Source organism: Macrobrachium rosenbergii, chromosome 48 (assembly GCF_040412425.1).
Source record: "Macrobrachium rosenbergii isolate ZJJX-2024 chromosome 48, ASM4041242v1, whole genome shotgun sequence".
Classification (NCBI taxonomy): Eukaryota; Metazoa; Arthropoda; class Malacostraca; order Decapoda; family Palaemonidae; genus Macrobrachium; species Macrobrachium rosenbergii.
In genome coordinates, this window is record NC_089788.1 from 49932048 (window position 1) to 49944547 (window position 12500).

At 31.5% G+C, this 12500-nt stretch overlaps 1 protein-coding gene across 5 annotated transcripts in view; it reads right to left on the minus strand.

Moving 5' to 3' along the window:
• The window catches only part of LOC136831376 (uncharacterized), a 1849518-nt gene that overhangs the window by 320681 nt on the left and 1516337 nt on the right, over positions 1 to 12500 (minus strand). The gene's annotated exons all lie outside the window — the stretch shown is intronic.

Genomic DNA, 12500 nt, shown 5'->3' on the forward strand with positions numbered 1-12500 from the left:
TTGAGAAATTTCTAGTCCATAACTCTCTGTCGTCGTTAATAGAATCTCTGACCATTGTCCAGGATATGCCATATCAACCTGTTGTGAAAAGCTCCTTGCTTCTCTATACTAACGGCAAAAGACGTTCAAATAAAACGGTGTTAAGTAATCATGAATCGCATCGCCAACAATAACAATAATATCAATAATTCCCAAGTTCACAGCACCGATTAAGGCGGAGCTTATATGGAGTCCTCACCCTTATTTCTGTTGAAGGACACAGTCATGATCTTCAGTTATTATCGTAAGAGCTGTGATCCTTATACTGAGAAAGTTCGCTCATACCAAGGCAAGGGTATGAAGCAATCACTGCTCGTGCTTTGTGAAAGAGAGGTTTCTTAGTAGCTTTATGATATAAGAATTTCGTTTTTGGAAATAATAATAATAATAATAATAATAATAATAATAATAATAATAATAATAATAATAATAATAATAATAATTAGTAAATATATGTAGTAGTGTTGAAAGATACAGCTGCATCAGGTGCATACAGTTTATATAGAGTTTTCTCTGTCTTTTTGATAACTGACTTTCAACAACAACAACAACAACAACAATAATAATAATAATAATAATAATAATATCTATTATTATTATTATTATTATTATTATTATTATTATTATTATTATTATTATTATTATTATTATGCACTGTTGTACGCACTGTCTTCTTGAAAGTATTCGTTTTCCTTTCCCATAGTGGCCTCTTTTATTCCTGTAATATCTTGTAATTTAAAAGACGTGTAATATAAAAAATTATAATTTCCTCACTATCATATTAATGGCACTGGTGTTATTATTATAGTCGGTTTGTCACTCATCAATGACAGAACACATCCCATCACATAATACAAAACAGAGCCATGACCTAACAAACATAGGCATTATAAAATATATTTTTCAAGGGGATGAAAAAGTTCTATCTTAAATTTAATCAACAAGATCACTTTTGTTTCTTCGTTAATGCTTATCATGTTACACGGAAATGGATTCACACAGTGAATAATAAATTTGGATTCACACAGTCATGATAAGACGCCAAAACATAATAATAATAATAATAATAATAATAATAATAATAATAATAATAATAATAATAATAATAATAATAATAATAATAATAATTTTCCAGGATAATGACTGCATAAAATTATTACTGAAATATCATTCCAGCAATAATAATAATAATAATAATAATAATAATAATAATAATAATAATAATAATAATAATAATAATAATAATAATAATAATGGGAGTCCTAAAAATGACAGTAATAATTTTTTCGTGAAAATATTTTAATATGAAGAGAAAAGAGATCACTAAAATGACTGAAACACTCTCAATAAAGCAGTAGTATTAGAAGAATGATTAGAAAATAAGAATTCCCATTATAATTTTATTTCTACTCTAAAAGTTATCAACATCATCATTAGTGAAACAAAAACATCAGCAACAATAACAGAACCAGTGACACTGAAATTATAACTCTCATTTATGATAAAATAACAATATACACAGCATTTCAAGGTAGTAACAAAATACAATATCATTATCATTATTACTCTTATGCAAAAAAAAATGTACTAGTATTACTGTAATTATTGTTATGGAAATGAAAAAAATCAGTAACGATTATTTCGGTATTATTATTAATACTATTATTATGATTACTATTATTAGTGGCAGTGGTAGTTGTAGACAAAATATAGTAATACCGTCAACATTACACTGTTAAGTAATCATCTCTTCTTTGTAAGGTGTAACCAGTAAAAGGTGCCTTAACAATAATAGTATTGAAAGGGCATTGTGTAAATAATATCAACGATCTCCAATACTCTTATTTTCCTTATCCTGAACTTATATAAAAATTAACAAAGAATATAGTCAGACAATATAATTGTGATAAAATCTTGTATTAAATAACAATAATAATAATAATAATAATAATAATAATAATAATAATAATAATAATAATAATAATAATAACTATTGTTTCACGGAAATAAAAAAAATAAGCTTTTTGAGACGGTGTTCAATGTCGTTTGTTATCACCAAATTTTAGAATAATAAATCCAGACTCTAATATACAAACACACATGCATATATATATATATATATATATATATATATATATATATATATATATATATATATATATATATATATATATATATATATAATGTATGTAATGAAATTTGAGCGTGTGCGCGATCGCACTAGCTAGAAAAAGATCTACAGACACTGGAAGACACTTTCATATTAGCATATTAAAGGAAGCTCTTGAAAAAAAGCGTAAGAGAACCCTCGTAATGATTACTAAAATCTGTCATTCGATAACTAATCGTCAGTCAGTGACGGGCACCTGGTTGTGGCAAGAGTCTGACTTCGACAGTAGAAGCGAGAAAAACGACGAAATCACCGTCAGGCTACACATAATGGCCGTCGACGATGAGGCACAAATGCGAGCTAATTCGCTTTATGGAAAACAGAACACAGGGTAGAAAAAATCACAGAGAGAGAGAGAGAGAGAGAGAGAGAGAGAGAGAGAGAGAGAGAGAGAGAGAGAGAGAGTAATCGTTTCCATGTTTATCATTTCTTTTGCCACTCCCTATACGCTTTATCCTTCTATTTAATCTGGAATCACAATCATCTGCGTGAGGTAGACAAGAGCGGCCTATTTCAGCCCCGTCCCCCATCTCCCCTGCTTTATTTTTTTCTCACTCTATACACATCCTCCTCCTCCTCCTCCTCCTCCTCCTCCTCCTACTCCTACTCCTCATCATGATGATGATGATCACCCTCCCTTCGCTCCTCACCTGGCTCCAGCCCCTCTCACCCCCCAAATTCTCCCCACCCAGCGTACCAAAGCGGCACGGACGCCGTTTCCATGACGATGAAACGCTCCCTCCTTCCCTACCCCCAAAAACCATATTACCCCAAAGCAACCCTCCCCCATTAACTTAGCCCCACCGTCTCCCCCGGCCCCCAAATCCCTCTCCCGCTCCACCCACATTTTTCAGAAGCCCCTTTTCGCATTATTAGGTTCGCTTGTTATGTAAAAAAAAAAATATTCCTATTTCCGATTGACAATCCACTCAGACACACATACACACAAAACAGACTCGCACAAACACACAAACGCACACATACAAAAGCAATGGAGACGAGCTGCTTCTGTATCGGAGGGTTTATTAATACGCCTGGGGAAGCATTTAAGATATGTGTTTGAAGTTCGGCTGGAATGGAATCGCCCATGAAATACTTTCTCTCTTCCCCAAAAGGTCTCTCTCTCTCTCTCTCTCTCTCTCTCTCTCCTCTCTCTCTCTCTCTCTCTCTCTCTCTCTCTGTAACATCCTTCTTGTCTTTCTGCTCTGCACAGCTCATGGTGGCGCCCTTCCGACAAACCCACCCCTTCTTTTTCTTTGCATTTCGTGCGTCTAGGTGAGTGCCAATCGAGCGCCACCACTGCAAATGCTCATGAAGAGCTAAAGCACTGAAATTCTTTGTATTCAAAAGCCTCTATTTATAGTTTCAGACAAATAAAAGTGCGGTATCATGACGCTTTCTCCCTCTCTTTCTTTCTTTCTATTTATAGTTTAGGGTTCAGGACCAATAAGGTCACAGTATCATAACTCTCTCTCTCTCTCTCTCTCTCTGTCTCTTTATATATATATATATATATATATATATATATATATATATATATATATATATATATATATATATATATATATATATAAATACATATACACACACACATATATGTGCATGTGTGGGCTTTAAAGTTGGCAAGGTCCATGTTTAATAATGCACACAGACACACGCGCGCACACACACACACACACACACACACACTCACCCTTTCTCTTCCCATTACGAAATATTTCTCTACCTTCCCATTGTATAATGGCTAAAGTAATTATACTTTTAAACTAATTAAACAAGAGGAAAAGAAGGCTAAGCATAAAAACAAATGCTCCGAGAAAAATGTCGAACGGCACAAAGGAACAAGCTCACAAGCGCAATGGACCGAATGTGCACAGACAGACACACAGATACACACGCACGTACACAGTCCTCCCTGCCTTTAAAATCTTTTGTGCTGACTGATAAAAAAAACCTTTTTATTAGACAATTCATGAAATAATCAATGAAACAGGTTGCCCAGGTATAAGGAAAAAAAAAAGGCGACTCCTCTGTTAATTGGAAAGGTAAGTGCAAAAAATGAGAGTGCTTTCGCTGACGAATTTATGCCTTGGTTGAAATGAGAGAGAGAGAGAGAGAGAGAGAGAGAGAGAGAGATACCTAATATTCCATGCGCATTATATGTAAAGCTCAAAATGCTCTCAGATCGAATTCCTCAAAATTCCCAAGTACTCACAAGAAGGGGAAAAAAAGGAAAAAACACGAGAAAACTGGAAAAAAACGCAGGAAAGCTTGAAAAATGAGAGCCATTATTTTTGCAGGCACAGCGTGATGTCAGCAATGCGGACGAAGTTCTCCACGTCTGAGAGGCCTACATTGCAATTTACCTCACCGCGGGGCGTCCCTACCTAGGCAAAACATCCGGCCGCTGCGTGACGTCGAACGTACGTCATGATCATGATGATGATAATAATAATGACTTGAATATGATCATGATTCTCACAAGGATGAGCCAAGGTAATGATGATCACTATAACTATAAGTTTGATGATAATGATGATATTCCTCAGATTCATGTAGGCTATCAGGTCCACATATAACGGTTGTATTAAGGATGACGATGGGAAGACTGAGGATGATACTCTCAGATGGATGCATTTGGTCCACACATCCCCAGGCCAAAGATAATTATTACGAATATTTTTTGCAGATATATGCGTCAAGTCTTCTTATTTGTAAGATATGACAATAATTATAATTAAGGTGGTGATGATGATAATTTTTCAGATGGCTGTGTCTAGTCAAGATTTCTCAAAAAATAACAATGATATTAATGAGGATGATAATGATAGTATCTGTAAGGGAAATGTGTCTAGTTTGTCTGTGTTAAATGATAACTACAGTATGATACGAATTCTTACTCCAGAGATGTTTTCAATTTGCACATCTGTGAGACGATGATGAATGTGATAATGATGACAGCAACAGTTTTCAAATGACTTAACTATAATTTTTTTATGGTTCACTCAATTTAGAAACTATTCCATCTTAAACACATTTCTGCTCATTTCAATATAATAACTATATTATTATTATTATTATTATTATTATTATTATTATTATTATTATTATGATCACTACTACTACTACTGAACTCTAATGATAATAATTATAAAAACGATATCAATAACTAGTAAATGATAAGAGCAGTTACATTTTCTCAAGAACATGACCAAACACTGCCACTCATGGCTTCAGAGACACCTTTGATGAGCAACATCATCATCATCATCATCAACATCAATATCACTGAAATCATCAACATCATAATTTTTAACGCACTAATGATCAGGAACCAAAAAAAGACCAAAAACTTACACCATAAAATAGGATTATTTGAAGATTACGCTATTCGAAGTTAGCAGCAGGAAAACTAATGAAAGTGCACAAAATAAAAAATACTCTATGGAGTTGAAAGTCTGCGTTTCCTAGAAGTGAAAGAGAAGGAACACTGTGTAAAGGGAAATACCGACTAGTTGACGTGGATCCTCTGACGCAAGACAGCATTGGTCTTATTTATTTCACCTATAAATTTTGCAGCAAAGCAACGTTCCCACCAGAAAGAGTGGAAATCTCCATTTCAGTAGTGGGTTTTAATCTTCTCAAAATATGAATTTTGCCAAACCTCCAGCCTGCACCAGCTGCTATGGGAAAGCTTTGGAAAACAACCTCATACCAATAATTAGGAAAGCTCTCAGGATGTCGCTTTTGGCATTTTCCATAAGGATGACAATAACATTATTTCTCAGATGGATGTGTCATATTCAATAAACAAACACAAAACATATACATATATACATATATGTATATGTACAATACATTTATATACTGTATATATGTACAATACACACACACACACATGTATATATATATAATATATATATATATATATATATATATGTATATATATATATATATATATATATATATATATATATATATATATATATATATATAATGTATAGGTGTTATGTATGTGTGTAATCTGAGAATGTTCAATGAATATAATAAGAACAAGGTCGAACGGCACGCAATGTTATGAAAATCCAACATAATATTGTTCGAGGAAAATACTTGCTATGAAATTTTTACGTCAAGTGAAATAAAACAAAAATAATACATTGACAATAATGCTGTAACAAAACAAACAATATCTGAATACAAGTGCAGATTCATATTATCAATTATTATGAGATAAACCATTGATAATAATGACCATAAAACTGTATCTATGAAAACTATTGAAAACCATTCTTAAATTATTTACTGTACAAAACACCAGTAATAATAGCTATTACAACACTAGATTAAAAGGAAAAAAAATAAGTACCTTTACTGTTCCAATATTAATAACAAAAACATCTGTATCACCATTGATGATCTCCATCACGTTAATACAGTAGAGAAAATAATTTCTTTTAAGATAAAAGTGATTTTAACGGCAACAACACTGATAACGAAATTGGCAACAATGAAATTGAAGCAAATCATTAAGCGAAGCTGGTACATCCTGGTACCCTGGAAAGAGAATTAATGTTCATGGATACCAGACCCAAGTCAATAGGAATCTTTACTTTCCTGAGGTGCCACACTGGAATACTGCCATTTCCTTGGATGTAAAAGAGTGGGAAGTCTTCCAGACAGTATTTTCAGTGTCGAAGTTGATATTGTCAGAAAGTGTTTCCTGGTTTTTAATCAAAATTTATCCACTTGCTATTTTCTTAAAGTTTTCACCATCATACACACATGAGAAATTCGTCAAACTGCGTGACTTTATTAATTAATAATAATGATAATAACATTATTATTATTATTATTATTATTATTATTATTGTCAGTTAGTTATGGTTCAAAAAGCCTTAAATAAGGTTGTGCTAGTCCCATTTAGGGATGATGCTTTCCTTAGAAGATAAATAAAAAAAATCCGATTGTTTTAGTCCCCCATTACTCCTTTCTAAGGGAGCATTTCCCTATATTTCAGTATTTCTTTTTACAAAGGGATTTTCCCATCGAAAGCTTCTTCAGCAAGCATGTGAACAAATTTTTTCGAAGTAATAATAATAATAATAATAATAATAATAATAATAATAATAATAATAATAATAATAATAATAATAATAATAATAAAGTCCATATCTTTCCAATATCTTACAGCATCAATCACAAATTTCCAAGTGTTAGCACCAGAATATAAGAAAATATTTCAAGAGAATATCTAAATCCCTAAGATAGTCGAACACTGATGAGAATGGCCAGTTAAAATCATGCACCCACACTTTTCTACGAAAAAATATGATGCATTTATATATATGTGTGTGTCTACGTGTATGTATTTAGTAAATCCACTTTTCATATGGTACATATGAACATTAGTGTAACTGGCAATTAAATAAGAGGATAAGTTTCAGCTTCTAAGTGTGCTGATCTCGATAGGAGCTACAAGCACAGGGCAGTACCATGCATGTCACAGAAGTCAGTCATATATATCATATGAAAAAGTGATTTAAAATATAATCTTTACTGGCGTGCGAGAGTGCTTTCCACGTAACTAAGTTTGAAGCCCTCACATATGTGGCACTGACTTCTGAGAAGGAGAAAAAAATCGTTTTCTTCTGCTGATGTGAACTTGTAGCTCATAACATCTTGAATAATGGTCTAGTCTACATGGAGGCTGAAACTAATGTTCTCAATTAATTGCCAGTTACATTAACATACCCAGACACTCATATACATATATATATATATATATATATATATATATATATATATATATATATATATATATATATATACACACAGCCCTAACAGATAAGATAATTATCGCAACTATTGTTATCATTTTTCATCCACCAGGTCTTCGAAAGAAACTTGAAGAATACCATACACGCACAAGGACACACACACACACATATATGTACATACACACAAGTATTCGTTTAGAGCAACAATGAATTCTCAATTCAAAGGTAAAGAGGTCGATGTGGATAGTAAATATAAATGCTTACTTATGCGCGCGGTAATCTTACTTTCAGAGTATTTCTGCATGACATGTAATGGAGGAAGACTTGAAAGATCATTACCTCATCCTAGGGATCAGATGATTTTGTAAATAACTTTACGTTGACGCCAGTAACATCTTCACCTACTCACGGTGATTATTATCATTTTTATTTTTAATGAAATATGCTGAGGTATTTCGATAAACTTCGTTGGCAGTAAAATCTTACTACTGTCCGTGACACCTCTGCGGTTATTTACGGATTCAGAAATAATCTAAAGCATGCAATTAAGTATGAGAATATCGGTAAATCCTTATTTTTCTCTTTACACATATGTGTAGCAAAATCGACAGAAACTTCCTTCTAAAATGAACACTATGGCATCTATCATTTCCCATATAATTATTATAATTAGAAGACAAACACCTACGTTCAAAGTTTGCATGTCAAGGAATTAAATTGTGATGAAATATTTTTACCAATACATCTTTCATACTCTACTTTTTAAACGTATTTCTATGGTGCATTATTATTATTATTAATGTTGATATTATCTACTTATGGATTACTATAAGATTACTGTTGTCCATAATTGCGACCTTTCTTACGGAACAAGCCTTCATGTCATGAATTAGCCCAGACGACTTCCTAGGAACAGAATGTCCACAGTGGGTAAAACAAAAAAACAGAGAGGATGATGTAAAAACGGCAGGTCCTAACTAAAGAGATTCCAGGAATACTTTCAATCCAGGTCTGATTGATAGCTACCGGTCAATGGCCCAATACTTTTAGCCGAAAACTGGATAACATATTCTTGGTATCTGAAAATATTTTCCTTATCTCAAGTTTGACAGCAAATTTAAGGTATCTGAACAAAGATGGCACGTCCGCAATGCAACTGACGAGAAAAGAAGACATTATGAAAGAACCATGAATTTCTCAATCGTTCCAAGAACGAAAATAATAAAAAGACCCCATCAGTATCTGTAATCACTGATTATATCATTAATAACAATCTAAAGCTAACGTTTTTATGAACAATCTCACAGTCATTTCATTGTAAAATTTTTGATGTTATTTACTTTAAAAAGTTATTTCGTTACCTCTGTATACCTCTGCATTTGTTCTTCAGTACTGGACTGCTTGCCCTATTAGTTCCCCTGGGCTTTTAGCATTCTGCTTTAGCAACTGGGATTGCAGCTTATCTAATCTAATAATAATAACAAAACAACAACAGCAACAACAACAACAACAACAACAAATAATAATAATAATAATAATAATAATAATAATAATAATAATGATATCGATATCTAACAACATTCATTGCCTCACATATTCAGACTTACGTTTCTAATTTTATACGCATTTATTTTATGTTGATCAATTCTTTATTCTTTGTTTTTTTCATTCTTTTGACATAATGGCATTCTTGTGAACAGAAAGCTGGTACATAAGAATTTTGCTTATTTTGTATAATAATAATAATAATAATAATAATAATAATAATAATAATAATAATAATAATAATAATAATAATAATAACATGAAGGTAATAGACCCTCTTTCGAGCATGTTTTGTTAAAGAGAATGGCAGCATCAGTGGAACTGATTTTATATATGACCGGTCTTCTCATCGGCCAGTTATTAGCAAATATCAGCCCTGACGAGAAGAAAATAATATGTGAGAAGACCATATGTAAAATTAATCCACTGATGCTGCCATTCTCTTTAATAATAATAATAATAATAATAATAATAATAATAATAATAATAATAATAATAATAATAATAATAATGTTTATCATATCATATCATATATCATATCATATCACATCATATCATATCATATCAACATACAAGAACTTACTGCATCAAACGTACTATATATTATCATAAATATGTATTTTTAAAATATGAATGTTTTAACATATAATTAGTGTGTATGGGTCTCTATATCTGCACAAAAAGCTTAAACACATATACGCATCATGTATGTATATATATATATATATATATATATATATATATATATATATATATATATATATATATATATATGTGTGTGTGTGTGTGTGTGTGTGTGTGTGTGTGTGTGTGTGTGTGTGTGTGTGTAGGACAATATCAGATATGCTTTAGGTACAGAAAACTTTAAAAAGAATCGTCTCATTTGAATTTTTAATAACTACATTTTAAAGATAATTTAGTTTTTCTTATTAGTCAAATAAAAACGTTGAGAGAGGAAAATGTGCAGAAATGTCTAAACATTATTTATAAAACGCAAAATTGCCCCGATCCAAAAGGACTATCTACAGTTTTGAAGGATGCATAACAAAACGTAAAAATTGCCTATAGTGTTTTCAGTATCAAATAATTCAATTATAGTGTCAAAATCAAAGTCAAACAGCATAAAATATATATGATGTATACACATACACAAATATATATAATTATATACATATGTATATATGTGTATATATATAATATATATATGTATATGTGAATATTATGAATATTTTATTACTGCATACGATAGCTAACTGTTGCATTATCATGGGATACCGAGTACTTCATGACTTTCTTTATCCTGAATATTTCCGAAAGCTTTCTAATAATGAAAAATGACAAGAATAAGGAAAAGTACAAAATTCGGACAGTTGAATGACAACGTCATCCCACGTCCCTACACAACAGATTTGGCACGATGATAAAACCAGCGAGCACTAAAGGTATTTTATTCCTCCTTGTAAATACTCCACAGTTATGGAACAGAATACATGGCAGTGTGATGGATGCTGATATATAAGCTGAACGGTGTCTCTAACGCTACTTTTCAGTTCACAGTATCACTGACCTCACTTTTTAACTTTGTTCATGTGTGTCAATATTTTTAATGATTTCCTTATAGTATTTTCACTGTTCATTAACATCTGTGAATTCTTTTACTTTTTTTTAGCAGTGTTCTCCTCCTTTACCCTCTGATGGAGATTACATACTTTAGAATCTTGCTTGACGAGTTGATGGATTTTGCTTGTTCCGTAGTAATGCTAAAAATAATAATAATAATAATAATAATAATAATAATAATAATAATAATAATAATAATAATAATAATAATAATAATAATAATAATAATAATAATAATAATGTGAGTAATAAAAATCCACAATTATATAGTAAATATATTACTATGTAACAAGAACCAAAGACTTTCGAACACCTGAACGGTGTTCCTCATCAGTGTTAATGTTAACATGATGAGAAACACCGTTCAGGTGTTCGAAAGTCTTTGGTTCTTTTTACATAGTAATATATTTACTATATAATTGTGGATTTTTATTACTCAGGTTGTTTTTCACGAAATTGTGAATCTATTAGCAATAATAATAATAATAATAATAATAATAATAATAATAATAATAATAATAATAATAATAAATTTCAAGAGTGCTTTAAAATTTGTAAATGTTATCAAAGGTCTAAAAAGTTAGTGGTCTCAGCGGGTGGTGTTTATAACATTTTATACAAGAAACGTTAGAAAAAATGTATGCAAACAAGAAAAGCAACTATTTAGCAAAATGAGCAATATGTTAAAATTAATGTCCTCTTCTCACAGGCTCTACCTCTTCCTCTCTGTAAACACAGAAATGATGGACTATCCAATTTTCCTTCTAATCAGCCTGAACTGGAGGAAACTGAGCATAATTAAAACAAAACAAAGAAAGGACCAAGAAAGAGTAGATACGAAAATGATTTAGAAATTTCCGAAGGACCAGTAACAACGATGTCTAGTGTGACATTTGATTAATAAAAATTATATTTGCCTCTCCAGTCATATGCAAGGGCATTACTAATGCTGGAATGGGAATTACTAAAACATCGTTCCGTACACAGTCACACATACACACACACACACACACACACACACACATATATATATATATATATATATGTATATATAGATAGACAGATAGATAGACCGATTATGTATGTGGTTGTGTGTGCGTATATATGTGGTTGTGTGTGCGTATATATGAGAGTGCAACTTATTAATATTTATTTTCAGAGAACTAGAACAAGTGAATCATAATACGCAAACAAATGCATACATATGACGACCGTTGTATTTCCATAGATCTGGTGAATGTAACCAGTGGATTACATATGTATTTATGTATGAATAATCAAAGCCACTGACATACTCAGGATAGCATTTAAATATCTGCTCTGCCTTTTAAGGTATTTGGTACATT